This window comes from Nannospalax galili, unplaced genomic scaffold (assembly GCF_000622305.1).
Source record: "Nannospalax galili isolate Female #2095 unplaced genomic scaffold, S.galili_v1.0 scaffold1488, whole genome shotgun sequence".
Lineage (NCBI taxonomy): Eukaryota > Metazoa > Chordata > Mammalia > Rodentia > Spalacidae > Nannospalax > Nannospalax galili.
In genome coordinates this window covers 2,745,420-2,756,175 of record NW_008358859.1, presented here as the reverse complement: position 1 = coordinate 2,756,175, position 10,756 = coordinate 2,745,420, and the positions used below count along the sequence as shown (strand labels likewise).

General features: G+C 49.6%; 1 protein-coding gene across 6 annotated transcripts in view; it reads right to left on the bottom strand.

Annotated features, from left to right (window-relative positions):
* The window catches only part of Slc45a1 (solute carrier family 45 member 1), a 26,345-nt gene extending 22,191 nt beyond the window's left edge, over positions 1 to 4,154 (bottom strand). For 3 of the 6 annotated variants that reach the window (XM_008822452.3, XM_008822454.3, XM_008822453.3), the window contains exon 1: positions 4,013 to 4,135. The gene's annotated coding sequence lies outside the window, so the exon portion shown is untranslated. Of the gene's footprint in view, positions 1 to 4,012 lie in introns of all 6 variants that reach the window. The other 3 variants (XM_008822451.1, XM_029558303.1, XM_008822450.1) reach the window with 2 other exon arrangements.
* Positions 4,155 to 10,756: the final 6,602 nt, after the last annotated feature.

The window sequence follows — 10,756 nt, the reverse complement described above, 5'->3', positions numbered from 1 at the left end:
TAGTGAGAGATAAAGCCACCTGCTAGGTATTAGCTGAGGATGAAGGGTCTTAAAGCCTTGCTAAGAGGTGGATTTTACACCAAGATAACACAGGGAGAAACGCACTCTACCGCTAATTCTATAAAGGGCTCATTTGATAATCTTACAGAATGTCAGGTTCTGCTGTCAAGGAGGAACGACGAGGTGAAGAGCTATGCAGACAAGTCATATTTCACCTAGAATAGAATTCACTTACGAAGATTAGAACAAGACTAAGGTTTTAAGGGCTGGCAAGATGGCTCAGTGGGTGTGTGCCACCAAGCCCGATGGCCCGAGTTCAATCCCCAGAACCCACACTGCAGAAGGAGAAAACCAACTCCTGTAAGTTGTATTCTGGCCTACACCTGCACGCCATAGCAGTAAATAAATAAACATAATTAAAAATTTGTGTTTTTTGGGTGCTGGAGAGATGGTTCAGTGGTTAAAAGCACTGGCTGCTGTTGTAGAGGACCTGGGTTACGTTTCCAGTACCCACATGGCAACTCACAACTGACTGTAACTCCAATTCCAGAGGATCTGATGCCCTCTTCTGGCCTCCACAGGCACTTCACGCACATCGTGCACTTACATATGTGCAGGCAAACAAATAAAAATAAAAAGATTAAAGCTTTTTAAAAAGCTAAACTTGTTCATGTTCTTTGGTGGAACAGCTCAGGGCTTCTGCGTAGGGAGACTTGTCATGTGGCCAACGCTCCTTCTGTTTGTGACCCAGCAACTTCATTCATTCAGAGCACAGAGATAGCACCAACAGTACAGTGTGAGCCTGCGTGGTGACACCATCCATCCCCTTGGAGCCGAGGCCAGACCGTAGGCACAGGTGTGCTGGGAGCCTGGGCCCACTCTATCTGTTGGCTCCAACATGCCCTCATCTTCAGGGGCCCATTCTTGGGCTCTTCCCAGTTCAGGGACACAGCACCGCACCCTCTCTTTCCTATAGTATTTGCCCATAACAAGGTGCATGCATTGGAAACTGTGCCTTTGACTTTGGAAGGAAGAACTGTGGGTTCACTCTGGACAAACCCTACATTAGACAGTAATGTGGCAGGAGGATGTTGTCAGAAAGGGGAACCTTCTAGATCCTACTTATGATGGACTATGGTGGGGGGGTGCCCACCTTCTCTATTAGCAAGTCTACCCACCACCTCCCACTGACCTCAGCTTTAAAGCCCAGCCTTCGGTTAATCCCTTTAGCATGTAAACCAGAACTAACCTGAGCTTGAAGATAGTTTTCACTCATGGTCCTTCTCCCAATTGGAGAGTCTGGTAGTTTACTTTTTATTGCACTTATTTATTGTGTGTATACACACACATGTGGCATGTGTGGACGTGAAGGACAACTTGCAGGAGTAAGTTTTTCCCTCCATACCGTGTGGGGACCCTGGTGATTGAACTCAGGCTGTCAAGCACATATATACATGCATGCACACACTAAATAAAACGTAATAAAAATGATGAAAAAAAATGGGGCTGGAGAGATGGCTCAGCAGTTAAGAGCACTGGCTGATCTTGTAGAGGACCCGGGTTCAATTCCCAGCACCCACATGGCAGCTCACGCCCATCCTTAACTCCAGTTCTAGGGGATCTGACACCTTTTTCTGGCCTCCTCAGGTACCAGGCACACATGTGCATGGTACATACACGCAAGCAAAACACTCATACATTAAAAATAAAAAATCTTTTTAAAAAAAGATAAAAAAGAATTTTCTAATGTTACTATAAAATGAACGAGGGTCTGGAGAGATGGTCGGTGACTAAGAGCTCCTGCTGCTCTTCCACAGGGACCGAGTTTGGTTCCTACCTAGCACCCATGTCAGATAGCTCACAACCAACTGTAACTCCAGCTCCACAGGATCTGATACTCTTTTCTTACCTCCTTGGGCACCTGCACACATGTGGTACACACATATACACAGACACACAAATACACATGAATAAAAAATAGAAATCTCTTATAAAAATGAATGAAAACTAAGCCAGATGTGGTGATGCACACCACCGGCGATCCCAGCATTTGGGAATCTGAAGCAGGAGGATGGCTCAAGGTCACCCTAGGCAGCTTAGTAAAACCCTGTCTTCAAATAAAATAAAGGGCTGGGGGTTTAGCTCAGTGGTGGAACAGTGAACATGAAATTTAGGCTGGGCCTGGTGGTCTATGCCTATAATCCCAGCACATAGGAGGCTGAAGCAAGAGGATCCCAAGTTTGTGGCCAGCCTGGTCTACATATCATGACTGTCTTTAAACACATAGAGAAGGGGCAGGAGGGGAGGGAAGAACGTAAGAGATCCTCAGCGGTCACATGCAGCTCCACTATGCTTTCAGAATACAGAGGATCTTTTTTGTTTTGTTTTCTTTGGTTTTGTTTGGGGTATGAATGTATAGGTGTGTGTGTTCATGCATGTGAGTGAGGGCTCATAGGTGCCATGGTGTGCCCGTGGTGGTCAGAAGACAACCTTAGGTCTTGGTCCTTCCCTTCCGCATTGTTTGAGTCAGGGTCTGTGTACCAGGCTCGCTGGCCTCTGATCATCTAGGAGCCTCCTGTCTCCACCTCCCATCTGGCCCTATAAGTGTTCGGGTTACAGATGTGCATGCACCCAGCTCTGGTCCTCACACATGCGCAGCAAGTGTTTTACCCACTAAGCCATCTCTCCAGCCTCAAAGGATGTTTAAAGTTCTCAAAAACAAATCCTCAATCTATTATGGGATGTTTCAACAGCACCTGATTAATAAAAACAAATGATGTCCATCAAACTTGAATGCTTAAAAGTATCCTACTTGGGTCTGGAGAGATGGCTCAGCAGTTAAGAGCACTGGTTGTTCTTGCAGAGGATCTGGGATCAATTCCCAGCATCCACATGGTGCCTAACAATCATCTGTAACTCCAGTTCTATGGGGATCTGACGCCTTCTTCCGACACTTCTACACTTACATACATGGAGGCAATACACTCATACACATAAAATTAAAAGAAAAGTATCCTACTCGGACCCAATTACATTTCCTCCTTTCTCTCTCCTTTTCTCTATTTAAAAAAGGGGTTCTCACAGAGATCCGCCTGCCTCTGCCTCCCGAGTTCCAGGACAACTGGGGCTACAGGGAGACCCTGCTTCAAAAAAAAAGACAAAAAGAACCCCCCCACAAAAACCAAAAAAAGGGGGTTCTCCCCACCACAGGGTAGCTGGAGGACACTCCCTTCAGCCTCCTAGGGAGTCTCAAAGTTGACAGTTCAGGCCTCTTCCCAGACCCATAGGGAGCTGTGTGGACTGGGGAGGATGTAGTCCATAAGGTAGTGGTTGAATTGGAACTCGGCTCTCATCTTCAACACTTTGGCTCCTACATCACAGGCTACCATTTCCCAAAAGCCCTGGCTAGGGTACACTGAACTTGGGTTTCATCAGCGCCCGACTCTACTTCCTAAGAACTGAAAAACAAACGTTACAGCAACTCCAGACATCACGTACAGGTTGTTTATTGTCCAGGAGAAGAATGACAGGAGCTGCTTGTGACAACCTTAGCATGTCACCCTGGCCTGCCTGTCTCCCCTTGGCCTGCCTGTCTCAGGTCAACAGTGAGATGTTCACCAGTAACCCGGACATCCTGGGGGATGTTTTATAATGGCCCGGAGCCAGTCTGAAGGCTCAGCCTCAGGGAGGAGGTGAACCGGAAGCTGATGACACCTGCCCAGGTGGGAACAGGCCTGGGACTCAATAAACATACCAGATGCTGGAGGAAAATTTCAGCCAAGATGAGATAAGCCTAAGACCAAACTGCCACTCCCTCTAGGTCTGCGGGTCCCGCACCCCGGGGACTCCACTGCCAGCTTAATGCACCCAAGAACAACAAAGGTCTCTGCCAGCCTCCAGCCCCAGGCTCGAGCCCCAGCCTCGGCATGGCACACGGATCACCCTGGGGCCTAAGCCGCCACGCTCCCAAGCGCAAAGAGCCCGGGGAGGGCTGCAAAGGAAACGCGCGTACCTGTGCGCCCAGACAGGAGGCATCCCTTTCTCGAACTGGGCTCCTGGTTCTCCTGCGTGCAGCTCGGTCCTGGCCTGGCGCCCCCAGCCCGGCAGTTGCAGCATCACCCCGCGGGGCGGGGCCGTGACGTCATGGCTGCATCTCTCCGCCTGGGGCCCTGCAGAGCATCCTTAAAGCGGCCGCCGGCTGCGCACCAGCCAGCAGGTCTTTGGAGACAACCAGGGTCTATAGGCAGACATCCCCCCACCCGCCCGCAAGAGGCGCTATGGCTTTCGTGGGGCCCTTCCTCGATAAAACATGAAAAGGTTTATTTTCCATGGTCATAAATGCATTATGAAAACATTTGCCCAGGCCTGCGAGTGCTCTTACCCTCCATGATTTTAAAATAAATGCACATTTATTTTATATTCCATATCTTCAGTTGTAAGTAAACAATCGTGTCCATTTGTAGATAACGGTGTTTCCTACGTATCGTGCCCCATTGTACTTTATTCCAAAAATATTCTGTCATGTTTATTTATTCAGGCCACAAATCCATCAGGTGGTCAGGCTATATATAACAGGCGTCCTTCTGATACCCAGAAGGGAGCAAAAAAAGTTCCTGTTCCCTTGGACTAATATTTTAGAGGCGAAGATACACATTAGTAGGAGAAAAGGCAGGAAGGGCTGGAGAGAAGGCCCAGCGCGCGCGGCGGTGGGGTTGGGGGCGCACGAGTTGGGGATTAAATTCAATCCCTGGATCCCACACAAGGGTGGCAGGAGAGGCCCGACTCCACAAAGTTGCCCTGTGACCTCCCCAAGCACCCAGTGGTGCTCGAATGTCCACACACACAATAAAAAAATGTAAAGTTAAAAAATGTAAAAAGAAATAAAGTAGATAAATGGTAAGTCAGAGGACATCACTCCCTTGAAGTGCACAGCATTTCAGATGGGTGAACTAAGACTAAGCGATCCTGGTGTGTCACGTCATCATCGCTGGCCCCACCCCCCAAGTGACTGATAGGCACGGTGTAGTTGAACATTGCTAAGAACAGATTTTAGGAGTTCTCATCACAGACAGGAATGTAAGGTGATTCATATCAGTTGCTTGATTCAGCCGCTGTGCAATGCACACCTGTGTGTGGACACATGCCCAACAAACACGCCATTTTTACTTAACCCCAAACCGTTTTATAAAGGAGAACTGCCAGTGCACGTCTTTCACCCCAGCGCTTGGCTTGGGAGGTAGAGGCAGGTGGATCTCTGTGAGTTCGAGGCCAGTCTGGGCTACGTAGTGAGTTCCAGGCCAGCCAGGGCTACATGGTGAGAGAGCTGAATGCTCGTGTTCAGTTCGCTTTCTCCTTTAAAAAAAGGATTTATGTCATTTTAAATAACATGTAGGTCTGTGTATCTGTGTGTGGGTATGGGCATGCACGTGCCAGTGCTGGTGGAGGCCAGAGGCACTGGATCCCCTGGGGCTAGCGTTACAGGGGGTTATGAGCTACCTGACGTGGGTGCTGGGAACTGAACTCAGGTGCAACAGCAGTGTGTGCTCTTAACCACTGAGCCGTCTCTCTGGCCTCTACTTTTCCCTTTTATGCAGTCTTGGACTCCAGCCCACTGAATAGCGCGGTCCACATTCAGAGTGGGTCTTCCCTCCCTAGTGAGCCCACTCCAGAAACTCCCTCACAGATTTGGGGTGAGAGTTCCTTGAGGTGGTGACATTAGGAGCCACACTAAAGACTGAGGAGGCTCTCAACAGGGAGGTTAGGTGGCAGACCTGTGGGCAGGAGAGGGTCTGGTGAGCACAGAGCTGAGAGGCCAGGGGCCGCACAGAGGCCCGGGGAGACTGGGAGTTGGGGGCTGCAGTGGCAGCTGGACCCAGAACTCTTGCCATTTCCTTCCCTCCTTCCTTTCTTCCTCCCTCCCTCCATCCCTCCTTCCCTCCCTCCCTCTGCCCCTTTCTCCCTCTCTCCCCCTAGGGTCTTGTTACATGGCCCAAGCTGGCCTTGAACTCTACGGGTGCATGTACCACACTGGCTTAAGTAATGCAATTCTCTGTCTTTTTGGTGATGCCGGTTTGGACCCCAGGGTCTCTCAGACACTAGCTGAGCACTCTACATGGAGTCACACCCCCTCTTGTTGTCTTTTTCTAAGAACCAGGGGGAGCCCAGAAAGGGGGTCACCTTGGCGGGCTGGTGACACAAGTTAAGATCGTAAAGCTCTGGATGGAAGCTGGACAGGGTGGTGGTGGTGGTGGTGGTGGTGGTGGTGGTGGTGGTAGTGCAGGTGGCTGTGGCAGGCAGAAGATCACAGTACGGCCAGATGGGAGAAGGTAAGTGAGGGTGGAGGGGACAGGAGACAGGAGCATTTTTATACTCTGTATCCTATGCACTCAGTGTTAAAGAAAGCAATCATTTAGCTCATATGCATGGTTAATGATTGGATTGTCTTGAGTTAACCCCACCAGCTCAGATGCCCCTGGAAGGGTCCAAGGTTGATGCCAGCACGTTAACTAACTGGACTCATTATTTCAAAACGTGCCTGAGCCCAGACATCCATAGATCAAAGACAAGTACAAAGGATAGAGAGGCACAGACATCCCAAGACTCAAAAGCATGGCTGACCACCTGACCAGAGGGGAGGGACCTCCATAATGATTGACTGCCTTTGTCCCCATCCTCTCTCTATGTAATCTGCTGCCTGAAGATGGGATGGAAGGCAGTTTTTACTGGCTCCTTAGATAAAGTGCAACTTAAAGATTCAGTTCCAAAAAAAAAAAGCCGGGCGTGGTGGTGCACACCTTTAATCCCAGCACTTGGGAGGCAGAGGCAGGCAGATTGCTGTGAGTTCAAGGCCAGCCTGGTCTACATAGTGAGTTTCAGGGCAGCTGGGGCTACCTTGTCTCAAAAAGACAAAAAAAAAAAAAAAAAAAAAAAAAAAAAAAAAAAGATTCAGTTCCTATCCGGGTTCAGCTCATTGGTTACTATGGTGACAGGCAGCCTGACTTTTGCTTACAGTCAGAGATGATGGACTGGCGAGGTGCTCAGGAAGCAACCTGTTGTATGGGGCACTATTTCCGGGGAGATGTGAACAAGTATCTATTTACCCCAGATAGGGAACGAAAGTAAGGGCACCACCAAAGTCTAACTTGGTGAACCAATGAGTTTTTTGGGGTTACTTACAGGAGCAGCACCAAAGCCCACCCCAGCAAGAGGGACAGTGCACCACAGTTGGAATCTAGAACCTTCTTTTTTGTAACCCTTCCAAGGACAGATAAGAGTGAGGTGGGTTTTGTTTTTTTCCCTTCTCTGGATACGATGTAGACAGGAGGCCAGAATTGAACTGGGCAATGAACCAGGTCCAGTGAGTGAAGGTGGAGGTGCCCTGATGGGTCCCTCAGCCTCGGTGTGGGAAGGACGGAGGCCTGGGGGTGTTGGAAGTCCCCCTGCCCCCATACAGGGCCTGACCGTATCCCCACCTATGCTCCTGCAGGAGCCCAGGCTAGCAAGGTTGGCCAAATCCCTGCAGCCAGGGGACCTCCACGTAGCCAGGACCTCCTGCGTCCAACACCTGAAGGTCACAGGAGCTGCTGTCGCTCCCCAGGGCTGCCTTCTGAAGAGACAAGAGAAAGCAAACAGAGGGAGGTGACTCAGTGGGGACCCAGCCAGGGGGACTCGGCGGGGCGTGGAGACTGGGCGGAAGCCGCGGCGCCCCGCGGTGGGCGCAGTAACCACAGGTGTCCACCAGGTGGCGCCAGAGCCCCACCTTCGCGGCTGCATCCCTGACCTCGGATGCTGGATTCTAAGGCCGATTCTTACTTATTTTTCTCTTAGTGAACATAGCTTTTCTGCAAAGCACGGAGCCGCTTGGGCTTTTCGAATCACATTATCTTTTTTTAAAAAGGATTATTTATTTATTTATTTATTATTTATTTATTTTATTTATTTATTTATTATTTGCTTCAAGGTCTCACTATGCAGCCCTTGTCTGTCCTGGAGCTTGCTATATAGACCAGGCTGGCCTCATAGAGATCTGCCTGATTTTTGTGTCCCCAGTGTGTGATGAAAGGTGTGTTCCTGGGCTGGAGAGATGGCTTAGCAGTTAAGAACACTGGTTGTTCTTGCAGAAGACCTGGGTTCGAATCCCAGCACCCACATGGCAGCTAACAACTGTCGGTAACTCCCGTCCCAGGGGATCCGACAGCCCCTTCTCCGCGAGCATTGCACGACACGGTGCACTTACCTACATGCAGTCAATACCTATAAAATAAAAATAATAAAATTTTACAAAAAGAAAGGTGTGCACTCCACACACAGCAACAGATTTATTTTATTTTATTTTTGAGACAGGGTCTTCCTATAGCCCCAGCTGGCCTGGAACTCACTATGTAGACCAGGCTGGCTTTGAACTCACAGAGAACTGCCTGCCTCTGCCTCCCTAGTGCTTGGATTAAAGGCGTGCGACACCACACCTGGTCAGATTTGTTTTTAAATGTGTGTGTGTGTGTGTGTGTTATGGTATGAGCATGTGTAAGTGCAGGTACCCTTTGAGTCCAGAAGAGGGAGTTGGATCCCCTGGAGCTGAAGTTACAGGTGGTTGTGAGCAGATTCTCTTAACCACCAAGCCATCTCTCTAGTCCCTACATTAGCTTTCATAACATATCTATGCCAGACACTGTGTTGGTCTTTTTATGGGCTTTAACATCATGCAGTCCCATAGTTTATGAAGCAGGCTTAGAATTGGGGAGGCCATGAACAGTCAGGGCTGGGGTAGGGATTTGAACTCAGGGTGGTGGGGCATGGAGCAGCAGTGGCAGGGATGGCCACTCCCTCAGTCCTTGGGTCCATTCTTTGCTTGTGCAGCAAATTGTCTGTGTAGCACTTGAGACGGGGAGTTGGGCTTGGGATCAAGAAAACCAGTGGAGACCTCACACCCTGGGGACTTGGGGCTTCTGACACCCAGGGCAGTGGAATAGGAATGGTGGGCCATAGCAGGGGCCGCTGCACACACCTGACCCTGGGCTGGGTGGAGCCTCGCTGGGGTGCAGGGTTGGCAGATAAAACACGGTGTCCAGTTCCATTCAAACTATGTAAACAGGTCGCTTTAGGAGTGTATTCCCAGCAACATTGGGGCTGCAGGAGCTGAGAGCCTGTGGAAGCAGCACCCTGCAGGTCTAGGGCCTTCATGAAGATCCGGGGGTCGAGACCTCCAGCCTCTGTCTGTGTTTCTGTACCGGGGTCACCCTCTGCCGACCTCGAGGTCACCTGATGTTCACCTGAGGGCACAGTCAGCTCCCACCAGTCACAGAGGGGCCCAGCCAGCCCTGCCCTGCCACGCATGCATCCCTGCACCACACATGCATCCTGCCACCTCACATGCATCCCCCACCTCACATGCATCCTCCACGTCACATGCATCCTGTCACCTCACATGCATCCCCCACCTCACATGCATCTGCCACCTCACATGCATCCCCCACCTCACCTCACATGCATCCCCCACCTCACATGCATCCCCCACCTCACATGCATCCCCCACCTCACCTCACATGCATCCCCCACCTCACATGCATCCCCCGCCTCACATGCATCCCCCACCTCACATGCATCCCGCCACCTCACATGCATCCCCCGCCTCACATGCATCCCCCTGTCTCACATGCATCTCACCACCTCACATGCATCCCACTGCCTCACATGTATCCCTACCACCTCTGGTGTTGAAGTGGTTTTTGTCCATTTGCTCAATGTACTAAAATTCCAAACCAGCTGAGCAGAATGTTCCAAACCCAGGACCAATAGCTACACAACTAGTAAAATTAGAAAAATATCAAATTATCTTAATCTTTTATCAACGATTGCTATGAATTAATAATTCATGATTTCTGGACCAGCGAGATGGCACAGTAGGTGAAGACTTTGTCACCAAGTCTGATGACCTCAGCTGATCTCCAGTGTTCACATGATAGAAAGAGAGAAGTGACTCCCACAAGTTGTCCTCTGGGCTCCACATGCACACTGTGGCACTCCCACACAGTGGTACACACAGACAAGACACCGACACAGACACAGACACAGACACACACACACACACACACACACACACTAAATGTAATAAATTATTTTAGCTGGGAGGGGTGGCACATGCCATTGCTCCCAGCACTCAGCAGACAGATGAAGGTGGAGCTCTGTGAGACAGAGGGCAGCCTGGGCTACTTAGCAAGTTTCAGGCCAGCTGGGGCTATAGGGAGACCCTGTCTCAAAAAAAATTCTTTCAAAAATCACAATTTTTTAATATTATGATGTAGATGATGATGATGATGATGATGGGACCCCCTGTGTCCCAGGCTGATCCTCTGCCTCCACCTCAGAAGTGCTGGGATTGGGGCTGGAGAGATGGCTCAGGGTTAAACACTGGCTGTTGTTGTAGAAGACCTGGGTTTGAATCTCAGCACCCACATGGCAGCTAACAACTATCTGTAACTCCAGTTCCAGGGGATCCGACAGCCTCTTCTGTCCTCCACTAGCACTACATGACACGGGTGCACTTACCTACATGCAGGCAATACATGCATACACATAAAATAAAAATAAATAAAATCTTAAAAAATAAATAAAATATTAAAAAAAGAAATTCTCAAAAATAAAAACTTTGTTTTAAAAAAAGTGCTGGGATTACAGGCCCATGTCACCACACTCGGTTTATGTGGTGGTGAGGACTGAATTTGGGACTCATATATACCAGGCAAGCACCTTACCAACT